Raw genomic sequence first — 18,210 nt, forward strand, 5'->3', positions numbered from 1 at the left:
AGACTCACTCTGGTGCTTATTGTTTCTTGTAGGCTATCTCTAGGAAGCGGGATAAAAAAGTTGGCAGGGCCGGGGGGAATGGAAGTGACAGTGACAGTGGCAGTAGAGGGAGGGAGAGTCACACACCACTACAGGAAGAAGAGTCACATGCTTTTGGAGAGGCTTGGGTCCTGCGATGCACCCAGATCTGGGTTGTAATGGCCATGTATGATAGTGTATGGTGCAGGCTGTGCTAAACTTGTTATATGTCGCCACTGCACCCAGCTCTGGGGTGTATCTCAACCCTCCCCATACACTGTTATATGCAGCTGTCACACCCCAGAGCTAGGGCCACCCCAGCAGGAGTGACGGGGGTGAGGGGCATCAGCAGAGCTGGGGGGGCAGTGGCTTGGCTGTAAAGCATGCTCATGTTTTCTGTGTGCTTGTTGTATATTGTGCCTCCTGTAGGACTGAAGAGGACCATTTCTCATCCTCCCTCAGACCATTACCTTAAGATTCCTCAACAGAACCTGTAAAACCAGTTGAGTGACTGGCCAAATCCTGCAGTGGTGATCCCGTTTGACCACCTGCAACATGAGATCCTTCTGCTGCCATTGTCTATGTTAATTTGCATCACCACAGGCACAGCCTCACAGAAAACCTGAGGCTTTTCCCTGCAGTTCAGGTTACAGCTTTCTCAACAGTCTGTGCCTTGAGGCAGACCTCCGAACCTGGCTTTCCAGGAGTTTGAACAGACACCAGTCCAGTTCAATAAACCATATAGTTTCCTCTAGAAGCAGATTTCTGTGATGTGACTGTTCTAGGGCCAGCAATATTATTGTTTTCTTGTTGCTTACCCCGTTAGGAATAGAGGAATCCATGCCCTGGCAAGCAGTCCACAGAGACAAATCCCCATTCCTTCATTACCTTCTGGTATGCCAAAGGCCTATTCCATGATTAATTACCCAGAGCTACCTGACCCATACCCCATGAACCCAATGCCACATGTTAGGGTTTTCTCCCAGAATTGACAAAAGCCTGCTTAGTTGTGACTTGCACTTGGCAAGCCATGCACTTTATTTGCTGTGTTCATCAGTCAGCCACCCTCAACATTTCTGAGGTCCTAGGAACATTTCATTTGCAAAATTCCCTGCTAGTCCCACTTTGCCCAGGCCTGGGGCTGTGGGGGACCCCCTGCTTGCAGTGAGTGGCCTGTTCTCACCATCCACTGTTTTGAGGCTCCCCAGGCCACATGCTAGGGTTTGCTCCCTGAATTTCAAGCTGCCTGCCTCCACTGAAGGTCAAGGAACATCTGTACCACACAGCTCCCCACAACCACCCCCACTGGTGGTGTGGGGCAGGGATCCCTGGCTGTCAGTGACTGGCCTTCTCACCATCCACTTTTTTGAGGCGGCCAATGCCAAGGTTACATGCTATGGTTCATGAGGCTGCAGTTTGTTCCTTTAATTTCCAGGTCCTTATTCCTGCCTCCCAGTTCCTTTTTCAAATCTAATCTATACCAAATAAAAGCTTGTTATTAATGAATTACACATTCTAAAGAGAGAGAATTCATTAGCTATGAATATTTACCAAATAATATGTAAATTAATATACTGCATCCACCATACGTGTGTACCACCAGGGGACTCTCCTGGATACCTCTGACCAGAGTCTTGCACAGCCTGAAGCATGGCCTGATTGACAGCCCCCCCATGCACACTGTAATAAGTATATGGACTTGAATAAGGAATTTCTTTTGGACTGGGTTTAGAGATGGAAATCCTTCTTAGGGCCCCCAATACCATAACTCTCTGCCACTGGGGCACTCTTCCAGACATCTCTGACTAGAGTCAGGGGTGTCTAGGAGAGTGCCAGAGGCATGGTGTGGGGTGGCCCTAGCTCTGGGGTGTAATGGCCACATATAACAGTGTATGGGGAGGGCTGAGATACACCCCAGAGCTGGGTGCAATGGCCACATATAACATTTCATCACAGCTGTCACCATACACTGTTATACATGGCCATTACACTCCAGAGCTAGGCACACCTGGGTCAGTCCTGGGTTGACATGGTTGTGTCCGGAGAGATAAGAAGACAGTACCATGGTCTGCTACAGTGGTCAGTGTCAGGGGGAGCTGTCCTGGCAATGAGGGTACTGCCTGGGTAATCAGCGGAGTCACCCTAAGACCAGCACCCCAGCAAGGCTGACAGATGAGGTGTGAAACCCCTGGTGTGCACCCCCATTGGAAAGCCCAATGGACTGCAGGGTGGCAAAGGGTGCAGGGACAGTGCTGGCATGGGCAGCTTCCCTGTCACCTAGCAATGTTGGTGACTCCATTAATGCCCAAAGTCTGTGAGGGAGCAAGAGTGCCTAGCTCGAATAGAACCCTGTTTCTGGGCATTAAAATAGATGCTGTCAAAAGCCAGGGAGGCAAGAAAGATTGGAGAAAGACCAGGCTTGGCAATGGTTTGGTAGCCAGCCAGGGCAGGGTGCACCCCCAACATCCTGTCCATGCCACTGGAGGACTGTCCCAAAGAATCCTGACCACAGTCCTGCCTGGCCCAAAGCGTGGTTTGTGTGCCAGGCTGCCAATTGACAGCCTCCCATATCCACTGTACTAAATATATGGGCTTGAATAAGGAACCGGTTTTGGGCTAGGATTATGCCTCGAAATCCTTCTTGGGCCACCCCACACCATGCCTCTGTGACACTGGATAACTCTCCTGGACATCTCTGACCAGAGACTTGCCCAGCCCAAAGCCCAATTTGTTCATGTGAGGCTGCCAACTGATAGCCTCCCCATGCCTGCTGTACTAATTATATGGGCTCAAATAAGGACCTGGCTTTTGGGCTGAGATTACAGATTAAAATCCTTTCTGGGCCATCTGACACCATGCCTGTGTGCCACAGGGGGCCTCTCCTGGACATCCCTGACCAGTCTTGTCTGGCCCAAAACACAGCTTGGCTGTGCCAGGCTGCCAACGGACAGCACCTCAGCCATGGTGCTAAATATATGGACTCTAAATAAAGAATTGGATTTGGGGCTGGGAGTATGGCTAGAAATCATTCTTAAGCCATCCCATGGCATACCTGTGTGGCACTGTGGGACTCTCCTGGACATCTCTGGCCAGAGTCTTGCCCATCCCAAAGCATGTTTTGTGTGTGCCAGGCTGCCAACTGACAGTCCCGCATGCCCACTGTACTAAGTATATGGGCTAAAGTATGGAATTTATTTTGGGCTGGGATTAGAGATAGAAATCCTTCCTGGGCCACCCCACACCGTGCCTCTTTGATTTTTCTAGTTTTCTGGTTTTCCAGGAACTGACCTGTTTCTGAGCTGGGATTATAGCTGGAAATTCTCCCTGGTCCAGCCCATATGGTCAGGGGTGTCCAAGAGAGTCCCCCAGTGCCACAGAGGCATGGCATGGGGTAGCCCTAGCTCTGGGGTGTAACAGCCACATACAACAGTGCATGGGAATGGCAGAGATGCACCCAGCTTTGGGGTGTAACAGCTGCATACAACAGTGCATGGGAATGGTAGAGATGCGCCCAGCTCTGGGGTGTAACAGCTGCATATAACAGTGCATGGGGAGGGCTGAAATACACCCCAGAGCTGGGTGCAATGGCCACATATACCAGTTTGGCACAGCCCACACCATACACTGCCAGGGCCCTTGACTCCTAAGCCTCAGCCCTCTAACCTCCCAGGAGCAGCCTGCAGTGAGTCCTGGAGGGATCATAGCCCTGAGATGCAGGTGGCAGCTTGGGTTCTTTCTGACCCCACTCTGGTGTGAAGCCAGGCAGCTTGGTGTGCAGATAGCACATGGAGGATCCCAGAGGCACTAGAGCCTGGAGCTGCAGCCAGCACCCCATGCATTGATAGCTCAGTGGTATAGCTTTCACCTGCTACATGGGTGACTTGGGGTTGATTCCTGGCCAAGGCACCAAAGGGTTGAGTTGCTTGCAAAAGGGAATCTCCAGTGGGGAGAGGGGTTCCCCTCACTTCCTTTATCCTGCCCCAGGGTGCCTGTGCCTCAAATTTTGTGGGATCTGTGCCTCATATTTTGGAAAACCCTGCACCTCAAGTCTGTTGTTGATTTGTCTCTATTATATGTGTATGCTCACCTAAAATCCCTTTGACTCCCCTCTGCTCCCCTGGTCCCCTCCACCCCCACCGGGTGCCCAGAGTGGGGGTACCATTATCTCCCAGGGTCCCCTTGACCCCTGCATATGTGTTATATTCCATCCTGCTCTTTCCCTATTAAACCTGTATATGGTTAAATTCCAATTGGTCTCAGCTCTACTCTATAGGGGTTAGGAGGAGAGCTGCTCCTCCATAAGTGGCTATCCCTCCCATAGCACACTAAATCCCTTCAATTGGAGAGGGGGTACCTCATCTGAATACCACCTGGGTTACATTTGCCACCTGGGTTACCCTTACCCTTCCAGTCCCCCTCACTCCTGACCTGCCCTGCCAAACCAAAAACCCAGTCCAACAAAAAGTAATTTTAATTAACCCAAGTCTTGAACTGCCTGACTCATTAGAATTTGATCTTTGCTATGAAGTGCATGCTGTCACAACCCAAAGTTGTGATTTGTTATTTGTGTGTGCTTCGGCAACGCTAAATTATGTTCCCATTAAAATTACAGTTTCCTTGCACGATCGAGTTCTCTGCTGCAGGAGAGAACTCCTGTGCAACGGGGAATTTCCCGCCAATTTGCAGCTTCTTTGCATGGTGCATTTCTTTTGCATCTCAGAGATGCACGGTGCAAAGGAGTTCCTGCCATTTGTATTTAGATTCGCGCCACATTATTCGCCAATTCTGAATGAAGGCACACGTGGCGGCTAGCTATTGGCTTGCTAGCCGTACAAAAGGCTTGGGTAGTTTCCGCCCAAGTCGGAGAGAGAGGAAAACTGGAGAGAGACAGAACTCTCCAGGAGGAGGAGACTTCGCACTGCGTGAAGATCTCTAAGTGATGTGGACCCTTGCGGACCCAACGCGCCTCTCTTAAGCAGGCAACAGAGGTCTAAACAGCCTCTGGCCTCTCCCCGTCGCCGAGCGCAATCCTAGACGTATCCCTATCCTATATACCCAATTTTCGAACCCATGGAGTCTTAACAGCTCCGGGGGCCTGGGAACCGAACAGAACCCATGGAGCTTCGACAACTCCGTGAGGAAAGAATTGCCGAACCCACGGAGCCTAAACAACTCCGGGGCCAAATAACCGAATTTGTCGGAGTTCTCCAACGAGGATTTAAGCGGAGCTGCACCTGGAAAACTGTCCAGCCTACACCGCAACCATCTTGGGTGTAAGTAAATAATCTTTTCAATCAACCACTACACCTCTGTGACTAATTCTAGCCCGTGCGTGCCTTGCCGCTGCGTGGATTTTCTCCGGCCCTGCGTGCCCGGGCTGCTGGCCACAGTCCGCGTGCGCAAAGACGGGCCTGGCTTGCCCCCAGCCCGCACATGGCGACAAGGATGGTATCAGGAGAAAACACGGTAGAGCTAGAATTAGTTAAGAACTGCCCTTGGCGCGATGACCAACACCAAGTGAAAAGCTTTGTGGAACTGGAGGCGCATATTGCTTACCACCAGGCGGGCGGAACGGGTGAAAGATTTGTCAGCGGATGCCTGTCGCTGAAGGGAGAAGAGGGAGTCTCCGAAGACGGAGCCCCAAGGGAGAGGGAAGTGTTTTTGCTCCCCACGGTGTTCAGGTGTATAATGAGAGATGAGCGGGTCCTGTTCAGGCCCCTCGATACTGTGTCCCTCGCTGGACCCAACCCAGCGGGCGAAATGAGCCCGGCTTTCACCCGGGAGTGTGCCCGATGCCTACAATATGCTCAGGAGAGTGAAGAACTGGAGTCGATCGGCCAGTTTCCTCCTCTCATGGCGGCTAGATTAAGGGGTCGCGAGCTACCAACCGAGCTCCGCAAAGATCTGGAGATGGAGGAACGAGCCGCAGATGAGAGTGTGGCCCCGTGGTACAACAAGGGGGGAGATTGTAGTGCAACTTTTCGTACTATAATGAATCTAATGCAAAAGAACTTAAGTTTGAAAACCCAGCTGCAGATGGCAATCTGAGCGGTCAAAGAAGCGACTGAGAAAAAGGAGCCTGAAACACCAATCCAAGATGGCACCAAGCAAGAGCGAGACCGCGTGGAAGAACCAGAAAAGAAGGGTGGAGCTTCTGAAGAATCCGCGAGAGTTCGGTCAGCGACTCCGCCCATCGATGCAGCGTCGTCGCCAGCAACCCCGCCTAGCGACGCAGCGACGCCCCTGCCAAGCACACCTTCCTGCCGACGAAGGAGAGAGTCAAGCGGAGGAGTGAATCCGCCCCTCCTGCCTGAAGCAGTAACAGCAGCAGTAACTCCAGAGGCAGCAGTTCAGCCTTTAACAACATCAACTCCTGAAAGAGCGGCTTGCCCTACAGCCACGATCAACCAAGCAACTGATGAGCGAGATGTCGTCACCAGTCACATTCGTGTTTGGACAGAATTACAACAGCTATATAAGGAATCAGAGATGGAATCTGATGAAGCTATAATCTCATGGCTAGATCTTATAGCCATGAAATTTAAATGTGATTAGTGAGTAATCTTCTTTGTCAGTTACCAAGACTGCGTATCCTGATGGAGCCAAGGTTGTCTCTTGATCGGGACTGTTGACACCCGACAGGACCTCAAGGCACCAGATGTTGTGGATCTGATCTTCCACCACTGCCACCGAGAACCCTAGAAGAGCGATACATGTTTGGATTTCTCCTACAGCGTTCCTGACTTAACAAGCGGCAGCTTCGGATTTTAGGGGACGCAGGCCAATGGCAATTGGCTTATGAGTTAGGTTTTCATTATTTAGAAGAGCCAGATGATGGATCCTCAATGATTTCATCCAATTGAGCCATGAAAATTGTTTAAGTTTGTTGAATAAGATCATTAATCTATTTTTGAGAGTTTTCTGTTTACAGATCCGAGCATCACAGCGCGTGGCGAGGAGGAGCCCTGAGAGGGATGACATCACCGAAAGAAGTGAGGGCCTGACGTATGACTTTGTCATGACGCCCACTGAAGCCCTGATCGTGCAATTTTGTTATGAATCAGATTATGTGTTTGTGTTGATTATTGTTTTTTGATTGTTATGTAACTTAATCCCAGGGCAGCAAATTTTATGTTTGTTTATTTGTTTGTTTGCTTGTCTGCTCGTTTGATGACTCACGATAAGGTTCTAGATAACTAGAAGAGTATGGCATAATTCAGCTATGCTCTCAGCAAGGGGGGATGTCACAACCCAAAGTTGTGATTTGTTGTTTGTGTGTGCTTCTGCAACGCTAAATTATGTTCCCATTAAAATTACAGTTTCCTTGCACGATCGAGGTCTCTGCTGCGGGAGAGAACTCCTGTGCAACGGGGAATTTCCCGCCAATTTGCAACTTCTTTGCATGGTGCGTTTCTTTTGCATCTCAGAGATGCACGGTGCAAAGGAGTTCCTGCCATTTGTATTTAGATTCGCGCCACATTATTCGCCAATTCTGAATGAAGGCACACGTGGCGGCTAGCTATTGGCTTGCTAGCTGTACAAAAGGCTTGGGTAGTTTCTGCCCAAGTCGGAGAGAGAGGAAAACTGGAGAGAGACAGAACTTGCCAGGAGAAGAAGACTTCGCACTGTGTGAAGATCTGTAAGTGATGTGGACCCTTGCGGACCCAACGCGCCTCTCTTAAGCAGGCAACAGAGGTCTAAACAGCCTCTGGCCTCTCCCCATCGCTGAGCGCAATCCTAGACGTATCCCTATCCTATATACCCAATTTTCGAACCCACGGAGTCTTAACAGCTCCGGGGGCCTGGGAACCGAACAGAACCCATGGAGCTTCGACAACTCTGTGAGGAAAGAATTGCCGAACCCGCGGAGCCTTAACAACTCCGCGGCCAAAGAACCGAATTTGTCGGAGTCCTCCAACGAGGATTTAAGCGGAGCTGCACCTGGAAAACTGTCCAGCCTACACCGCAACCATCTTGGGTGTAAGTAAATAATCTTTTCAATCAACCACTACACCTCTGTGACTAATTCTAGCCCGCGCATGCCTTGCTGCCGTGCGGTTTTCTCCAGCCCCGCGTGCCCAGGCTGCTGGCCACAGCCCGCGTGTGCAAAGACGGGCCTGGCTCGCCCCCGGCCCGCACACATGCGAACACAGGGAACATTTTTTTTTTTTTTTGGAATCCAAAAAAAGTTGTATTTTTCATTAATCTGAACCTTGAACTAAATCACCAGTAAAAAATTGCAAGATTAGTACCTGGAGTCTTGTTGAAGTATTGCAATAGAGATTCAGTGGATTTTCATGGATTACCGAGTGAACCCAAGTGGCACCTGGTGGTGTAACAGATGCAAAGCAAGGAAAATCATGTTTTCGGGCAGAAGTCAGACCCGCGCTGAAAATTTAAAATGATAAAAAAACGCTCGTGGAAGAAATTCAGGAGCTAAAAATACAACATGTAGGAGGTGTTTTAAATTACCACAGTAAAAAAACATCTAAAACAATAAAATCAGCTGACAATGTGGATACACAGACACTATTTAGGTAGCTTAATGGCGATTTTTGTCGTGTGGACATAGGAAAAGTATAACGTGGTAAAGGGAGAGGTGTAACATGGACAAGCGCCCCATATGGAAAAGTGATTTTTGAAGGCCATGAAGGAATTATGTGGCAGAACTGGCAATTTAACTCAAAGCCTTAAATACAAAACCATCTTTCTCCTCCCAAATGATTTCTTATCGTTATATCTACACAGGGCATTGAGTGAATACCATTCAATATCCAGTAAATACCTGTCCAATTTGAGCCAGCAAATAAACATGTGGAAGTAATTTGTAGGTATGTAAAAATATTTCAGAAGATCCCCAAATAAAATATTTGCAAAGAATGGCTTCCATTCTCGACCTCATCTCTCATCTGCCCACATATATTCCATTAATGATTCAATATTTTAGGCTGTTTTAAAAGGAAAGGGAAAAACAAAAAAGGATTTTTCCAACTCTTCTCCAAATATAAAATCTACCCACAACAAAATTTCAGCTGCATTTATTTATATTGATCTGGAAAGTATTTACTTCCAGCACTAAACAAATGTCTTTGTAAACATCAATATTGGTATAAGTCTCATAAATATCATCTATATTTCATAATGTGAGCACTGTGCAGCTGTTGCCTTTAGGAATGTTCAGGCCTTCATTCATCACATCTTTTTTTATTTTTCCTTTAAAAAATCTGCCCTGTGTAAGTGAAGTAGCAGCGTTACCACGTAGATATTCTAATGCTTCTTAGTTTGCTGCCAAGATGACAATGAATATGACTTTAACCAAAGAGAAGCATAGAGTTGGCTGAACCCACATAAACAGTATTGCAGAAAACTGAACATGAGGTTCATCATCAGTTCATTGTCATTAAAGCTCCCTGTTGTAGGCCATGGCCCTAGGAGGGAAGAATGCATAGAGGAAGTGAACCGATGTCTCCGACGGTGGTGCTACCGAGAGGGCTCCAGTTTCCTCAACCACAACACATGCTTCAGGGAGATAGGACTCCTGAGGAGAGACGGCATCGACCTCATGCAAAGAGGTAACTCCCTGTTCTCAGCTAGGATGGCCAATCTTCCATATAGGGCTTTAAACAAAGATTGCTGGGGGATGGTGATACACAGACTGGAGCAGGCTCGGGGGCCACCATAGAAGAAAGCGCCATAGTTAGGGACACTAGAAGAGCCACTCTCTCAGGAGCTGAGGGAGCAGTTTTCCATCAGCGTGGTAGGAAGTTGAGGGCCTCAATGGGAGGACTTTGATGCCTGAACACTAACACCAGGAGAATGGGGAACAAGCAGGAGGAGATAGCCCTCCTACTCTCCAGTGGGTATTATGATCTAGTAGGGATTATGGAGACCTGGTGGGACTCCTCACATGATTGGAACATATCCATAGATGGCTATGCTCTGCATAGAAGGGACTGAGTAGGGAAGAAAGGTGCAGGTGTACCTCTCTATGTGAAGGGACAGTATTCCTTCATGGAGGCTGGCATTGGTTCCGGAGAAGAACAGCTCAAAACCCTCTGGGTCAATCTGCTGGGGAGAGGGTGCATGGTGAGAGAGAGCTAACTGTAGGTGTGTGTTACAGACCACCAAACCAAGGGGAGTAACTCAATCTAGAGTGGGCTCAAAAACTGACAGAGGCTGCATGTGCACAGGACATGGTCATCATGGGCAACTTCAATTACCCAGACATCTCTTGGGAGGAACACTCGGCTAAGTCGGAACAATTGCATGCCTTTCTGACCTGCATCAAAGAGCTTTTTTTTTGACTGAGGAGGTGCAAGGGCCAACCAGAGGCAACACTCTTCTAGATGTGGTCCTGGCTAAAGGAGATGACCTGGTGACCGACTTAAACATAGAGGGAAGCCTGGGTGACAGCCACCATGAAACCATCACATTCACTGTCCATCACAAAGCAGACAAATTAGATAGCAGGATTGAAGTTTTAGACTTCAAAAATGCAAATTTCAACAAGTTCAGGTCACTAGTAGAGGAAGTGCTGTGGGACCAGGGACCAAAGGCAAAAGGAGTGCATGAAAAGTGGTTATTCCTTAAAGACACGACCCTTGAAGCTCAAAGGAAGTCCATTCCCATGCAAAGGAAAAGTAGTAAAAGGGCTGAGAAGCCCTCTTGGCTAAACAGGGAAATCATGGTCCTCTTAAGAAAGAAGAAAGAAGCGTGCAAACAATGGAAGCTTGGGGCATGACCCAAGGAGGACTATACCGCAATGGCCCACACTTGTAGGGAACAGATTAGAAGGGATAAGGTGGCAACTGAACTAAAATTAGCAATGGGAATCAAGGACAACAAGAAATGGTTCTTTAGGTATGATGGGAACAGGAGGAAAATAAATGGGAGTGTGGAGCCACTGCTTAGCAACTCAGGACAGTTGATTACCAGCACTCAGGAGAAAACTGAACTCTTGAATGACATCTATGCTTCAGTCTTTTACAAGGCCAATGGGAAAAACATGCCAGATAGGGTACAGAAGGAGCAGGATAGGAATGATCACCTTCCTGCTATTGTTGAAGATCTGGTATGTGATCAATTAAAAAAAAAATTAGACATATATAAATCAGTAGACCCAGATGAACTTCATTAGAGGGTGCTGATGGAGCTGGCCGAAGTTATCACAGAAACCCTGGCAAAGCTCTTCCAAAACTCATGGAATTCTGGAGAGGTCCCTGAGGACTTGGAGAGGGCCAAAGTTGTGTTCATCTTCAAGAAGGAGAGGAGGGATGACCCAGGTAACTATATGCCAATTATCCTAACTTCTATCCCAGGGAAAACCATGGAAAAAATTATCAAGGAGTCTATATGTGAGAGGCTTACAGAAGATAAGATTCTAAACGGCAGCCAGGATGGCTTCATTGTGCATAGGTCTTGTCTTACCTACGTCATCACCTTTTATGTCAGGTAACTCGCCACCTGGATAAGAGAGGAGGTTGACATTGTATACTTTGACTTCCAAAAAGCTTTGGATCTGGTATCCCATGATGTTCTCATGAGAAAATTGGAAGTTTGTGGGCTTAACTGTGAGACAGGTGGGTAGGAAGCTGGCTATGAGGTAGGACCCAGTGAGTTCTACTGAATGGATCTGTCATCTTGGCAAGAAGTGGCAAGTGGTGTCCCTTAGGGGTCAGCGCTTGTTCAAGTGCTTTTTAACATCTTTATCTATTATTCAGATGTGGGGGTGAAGAGCTAACTGTCCAAGCTCATGAATTACACCAAGTTATGGGAAAGTGTGCTCATGCTTGAAGATAGGCTACAGATACAGGCGGACCTAAACAGGCTGGCAAATTGGGCAGATCAGAGCCAGATGAGGTTTAACATCGAGAAATGTAAAGCGCTCCACCTGGGGACAAGCAATCCCCTGCACACCTACAGGCTCAGCAATGCCAATCTGACCAACACTATGAATGATAGAAATCTGGGGGCAATAATTGACCACAGTATGAACATAAGCCAGCTGTGTGATGCTGTAGCCAGCAGGGCAAATAATACTCCGGTGTGCATCAATCGACGCATCTCCAGCAAAACCAAGGAAGTGACTCTTCTGCTCTACTCAGCGCTGGTGAGACCACAGATGGAGTACTGCATCCAGTTCTGGGTGCCGCACTTCAACAAGGATGTGGAAAAGCTCGAGCGAGTCTAGAGAATGGCCACCCATATAATCAGCGACTTGCACGGCAAGCCATACAAGGTAAGGCTGAGGGACCTGGGACTCTTCAGCCTGAAAAAGAGAAGGCTGAGAGGGGACTTGGTAGCAGCTTACCGCTACATCAGAGGTGAACATTAAGGGCTTGATAAACAACTTTTCACCAGAGCAGTTTTGGGGAAAGTAGTGGTCACAAACTCCTGGAAGACCATTTCAGGATCAACTTTAAGAAAAACTTCTTCACAGCTAGTGTGTCCAGACTGTGAAATAAGCTCCCTCTAGAGGTGGTGCAATCACCTACCCTGGAAATCTTCAAGAGGAGACTGGACAGTCACCTTGCTGAGGTCACTTGACCCCAGTTGTCCTTCCTGCTTGGTGCGGGGGGGGGGTGGATCCAATGATCTTCCAAGGTCCCTTCCAGCCTGCAATCTATGACTGTATGAAAGCTGACTTTTCACATACATTCCACGGAGGAAGATGAGTTACAATAGTGAGTTTTACAATAACTCCTCAAGGCAGAGTCAATGCCAGTATCCCCATTTAGGAGGTGGGAAGACTGGGGCACTTAGCAGTTAAAGGTTGACACCACCTTCCCCCGCCCCCCAGGTTCTAAACCTTAGATTCCTAAATTCATAATCAGGAACCTAATTAGGCACTTCATTAGACATTCTGATTTTAGACACTAAGTACCTGCATATCTCTCCTTTAAACAACATTCTTTCTTAGAATCCTCTTTACTTCCCTCTCTTTTTTTCTTGAATTCATTTCCCCAAGAATGCTATTTCTTTTCTTTCTGTCTCCCTGAGGGGAAAAAAAAAAATGCCCCTAGAACAGAATTCTGCTTTACTCATTAGATATCTGACATGCCACCACTGCAAGATACTGATGCAAACAAAGAACATGAAAAAGAGATACTACTTCACCTGTGTGGATGAGTAGTTCTCCTGTGCTTTCATTGGGAACAAACATACAGTTCATGTACCCCAGGAGGTGAAGTCCCATTTACACAGGAGGCACATGACTATCACACCAATGGGGGATTGTAAGTAGTCCTAAAATATGTTTGAATGCTTCTTCCCCCTGATCACAGAAGGCATACACATCTCAGCAGGGCTGGTTTGTTCCTGGCAGCTAATGTCTACACCATCAGCATGATAGCTGGGTTTTAAGTAGGGACCCACACCACCATAGTATTAGCAGAGTGCTCTAACCCTAAAGCTATGGGACAGGGGGCGTGTCTACAAGTCACCCTATGGCGATGTATTGACATGCTATGTCACTGTATGGCACGCTATGGTGACATAGCTATCACATGGGTCTATATGGGATTGCCAGCTATGTTGCCATAGTGGCACAATCCCTTGTTATATAGTGTGCTGCTAGGGCCATGTAATGGTGAAATCTAAATGTGTGCTGTGCACACAGCACAGTAACTGGTGATACAGTGCCACGCTTTGGTACTTCCAAAAGGAAGCACTAAAGCACGGCACCATATCAATAGCACCATAGACAACATGTAGACACCCCAAGGAATGACCTTCCTTGTCTTCCTTTTGAAGTTGGTATACTAGGTAACCAAGAGGGGAACTATCCTGGGACTGGAAGGAAAGCAAGCAAGAGGAACATTAACTCTGTGGTCCAGGAAGGTGGGCATTGCCCTGGAAAAGCAGGAGTTGTCAATTCTGGCCCTTCTTCCAAGGCTGCACATGTATTTGACTCCAGTGTGTTTCTGCAATCAAGCCATTGTGACTCATGGAACTAGTCTGGATTGCACTATAGGAACAGGGGAGAAGGATTTGGGAGTTGAGTCAGTGCAAGTAGACTCTGACCTAAAGTGTATAGAGTCATCTGGAAACCAATGGGCCACCAGTTAAAAAGCTGCTAACATATGAGGTGGGAAGTGATGGTTTAAATCTTCCCAATAAGTCTAGCACCTAAGCTTCCCAGTGTTTTCCTGTGTTGGGTAGGTGCTATAAATAATAGGTTGCTAGATAAAAGTTGGGATAGGCATATGCAACCACACCTGTCAGTGTTAAACCATCTCTATTTGTGGTCCTGGGGTACCTACAATGTCCAGAATTTATGCTATGCCTCTGTCGCAGAGCTGAATTACAATGGAGCAAAAATGGATTTAGATGGATGAATGCCCTCATGCTAAATACACACTGGGTGCATCTACACATGCATTAATGTGCTTTTCCTAATGCACATTAAATTTCTTACCACATGGTGCCTATACATGAGCTGGAAGGCTGCTCTGATTTATTGTAATTACAGTGCATGGAAGCAGACTCCATTAATAGAGTCTGCTGAAGCATGGTAATTACTGTGCTCCATCCAGCCTCCATGTATCATGTACCAGCATTCCTGTGTTTCAAAGTGGCAGTGGGGGCACGTTAATGAAAGCTTGTTTGATGAGCATTAGATAAAGTGCCCTTGCCACCATTTTGAAATGTGGGGACATTGATGCATGAGACCCTCTGGGTGCTTTAATTAGAGCAGCTTTTGGAGCCACTCTGATAAAAGTGCCCCTTCTCTGCCCATACATACTCCTGGAACACGTGTAAAAATGCCCTCCAATGTGAGATACTAAATAACAGGGCTGTGCAAAGCTTCAGATCATGATTCAGATTCAGATTCAGAGATGCTTCGGATGATTCGGAGGCTGAATCTACGAATCCAAATTGAATCGTGGGAAGCTTTAGACTTTCTGAATCGATTCGGAAAAGATTCGGAGATTTGGCCATAGGGTATAATGAGGAATCAATGAAATATCTATAACTTGTTTGTTTTTTGGCTGATTCAGATGAAACTTTCAGAGATGGTAGCCTATTCTTAGAACATGAGGTGCAACAAGTTTCAAGGTGATAGATGCAGTGATTTCTGGGAAACTTCACCCCACATTTCTGAAAGCAAAACTCATGTCACGTATGTGTGTTAAGCCACACTGGGGTGAAAGCTGCAGATGTGGTAGCTCTTATAGAGGACACAAAGCCTGCCAGGTTTCAAGGAGATAGAAGTAGGGGTTTGGGGGAAACTGCACCCCAAATCTTGAAAGCAAAACTCATGTCATGTGTATATGTTAAGGCACAGTGGGGTGAAAACTGCAGGAATGCTAGCCCCTGGTGAGGCAACAAATCCTGCCAAGTTTCAAGGAGATAGGTACAGGGTTTGGGGGGAAACTGCACCTCAAGCTGTGGACAAGCAAAACTCAAGACATGGGTGACACTGTGTATGTTAAGGAGCAGCAGGGTGAAAGCTGCAGGCCTGCTAGCCCCTGCTGAGGCCACAAAGCCTGCCAGCTGTCAAAGAGATGGGTGTAGGGTGAGTCTGGGTTCTGGGGCCCTGCACCCTTAGCTGATGACAGGCAAAACTCATGTCATGGGTCCTGTGGGAGATGGGAGGGAGAAAGGAGGGGATCCCTGCTTGAGCAGCAAGCAGTGGGGGGGAGGGGGGGGCAGGGGAGGGTGGCAGGGGGAATCCAGGCAGATCCTGCAGTACCTGCAGTCTCCACCAGAGCTCTGGCTAGGAAGCAGAGGCGTGGGACCAGCTCTGCTCTCTGGAGCAGACAGCACAGCCCAGAGCTGCAAAGAATCTGAGATGCTGGGGGGCTGGTTTAACTTAAACCAGGAAGGGGTCTGGAACAGACATTTCATAAACTGGGTTAACCCAAAACAGTTAAGTCTGATACTACATTCAGCCAGGTTTATCTTACAGCAGTTTCAGCCATTTTGAAATTGGTTTATCTGCACTGAGCTAATGTTCTGTTACAGGTTTGCATCAGCTTATGTGTAATGTCTGTCCATAGCCTAGAGGTCTTCTTATTCTTTCATATGACATCATGTATTAATTTCCAAATCTATGAGGCATTGTCTGGTATAATTGCTCAATGTCTGAATTCCATCTATCCCATCTGGCTAATTGTAGAGATTGCAGCTTTCAATTAAATGTCATGCTGTGTATTGGACTCTCCATTCACACAGGGGGCTGTCCAAGATTTTCATCTTGTGGCGTGTTGTTTTGAAGTAGACATATCCAGATCTAAATCTATTCAGTTTGACCCATGCTTCTGTCAAGGTCATGCCCAATGGGGGACTTGTTTAGTGGTGGCATAAAATTCTGTAGGAATAGGTCTGATGTTTCCCAATGGTCAACCCACCCATAGGTTTGGTTCAGCATCCCCAATCTCTTCCACAGTTTTTGATTTTTGCATTCAGAGGGTTGTCTGGAGAACTGGAGTAGCTTAGTGTATACCTCCAGATGGAGTTGAAGGACACCACTACTCTGCAGGACTGGGTCCAACCTATGTGTGTATCAAACTAAAATAAATTAAACCTTATAAGCTGGCACCCTCCAGGTGGCCAGTTTTTAATAAATGCCACAGCCCAGTTATCTGGAAGGCAAAATGATGGTGGGGTTACACAGAAAATTCAGTCTTGCAAATGTCCAGTATGAAGTTGATATCAGTTAGAGTTTGGACTGTGTTTACAGTAGTGTAGAAAAATGTCACAATGTCTCACTGGTATTTAGGAGAAACAACAGGATTTCCAACCCTAGACCATTGAACTTTGAATACAGATAAAGGGGGAGGGTGTTTGTTTGTTTTTTTCCTGGGGTCATTTTTCATCTGAAGAAAACAAGGAAATTGCTGATATTAATGGATCACATAGATGATCAGCTTCAGTGCCCCAGTCAGGAATTAAAAAGAGCAGGATGTCACAGTGAGTTTAATCCACGGCTTCAGTGAGTGAGGCATTGGGATTTTGAAGACATAGGCTCAAGTGCCTGCTCTCCCTAAATGACATTTGTCGTGTCACTTAGGTCCAGACACTTGCTTTACTCCTACTGATTTCAAAGCGAGGAATGTAGAACTGGATTTAAGTCTCTCTGGGCCTCAGTCTCCCTTCAGTATGAAATACCTCCCTCCTGGGTATTTGCTGAAACTGCATTTATACAATAGATAGAATGCATCCACAATACAAATATGAATCCTCAGTTTTCTTGCCCTATTAACTTGGCTAAATCCCCCTTCCCTTTTCTTTTACCTATGCTTGGTTGTTTCATTTCCCATAGAATCTAAATTTGAGGAATTCTTAGACCTCAGACAACACATGGAAGCCATGTTTGCCAGTGCAGAGGAACGGCAGGCGTCATTGAAGCAGGACTCAGACTGTTGTCTAAAGGCTAGCTCTTAGCTAGTACAAATTCCTTCAAAGAAGAACAAACCAGATTAAGAAAACTGGGTGGCAGCTTCCTGTATTTTTTGTAGACATAGTCTATCCAGAGGAGTGTTTAGCACTCAGAGGGGCTGACTGCTCAGCACAGGACTCTGAAAATCATGGTTGACCTGAAATGCTGAGGGATCAGTATCTGACAAACAAGAAGTAATTTGACAGAGAAGATGTTGTGCTGCAGCTGAATTAAGATATCAGTCCAAAGCACAAGGCCCTGGAATCAGCACTCAGAAGAACTGAGAGGTGAAATCAGCCAAACAATGGAATTCCTCCTTTAAAAAAAAAAAGATACCTGATTTTCAAATTTTGTTTGGATGAAAATACACAAATTCTAAAATTGTTCATAAACTAGAACTCCCAAGAAAGTTTTGTGGGGAAAATGTGAAACTATTTTTGTTGAAGTGTTGTCAAACTCAGAACAAGGTAAAACAACCTAAATGATTTCATTTTGAGTGCAGACAGAAGTTCAGCTTCCCACTGTAACTCAGAACACTTTGTAGGAAGCATTCTGAGTTACAAGGATTCCTCAGACCAAACAGAAGTTCACTGTTCATTCCAGGGGGGAGGGGAGTCTAGCTGCTTGCTGCCAGCCTGCAGTCAGTTTCTCTTAGCAACGGACTCTCCTTCCTCCCTTCCTGTGCTATTTTCAGAACGGGAGCAGGAAAAGGGAGCAGAGGGAGCTTGTTCTAGGGATTCCCCAGCTAGTGCTGGAGGGTAACATTTGTGTTGCAGTCAACACCGTTGCGTAAATTTTTGCTTTTTTTT

This window comes from Alligator mississippiensis, chromosome 4, assembly GCF_030867095.1.
Source record: "Alligator mississippiensis isolate rAllMis1 chromosome 4, rAllMis1, whole genome shotgun sequence".
NCBI classification, from domain to species: Eukaryota; Metazoa; Chordata; order Crocodylia; family Alligatoridae; genus Alligator; species Alligator mississippiensis.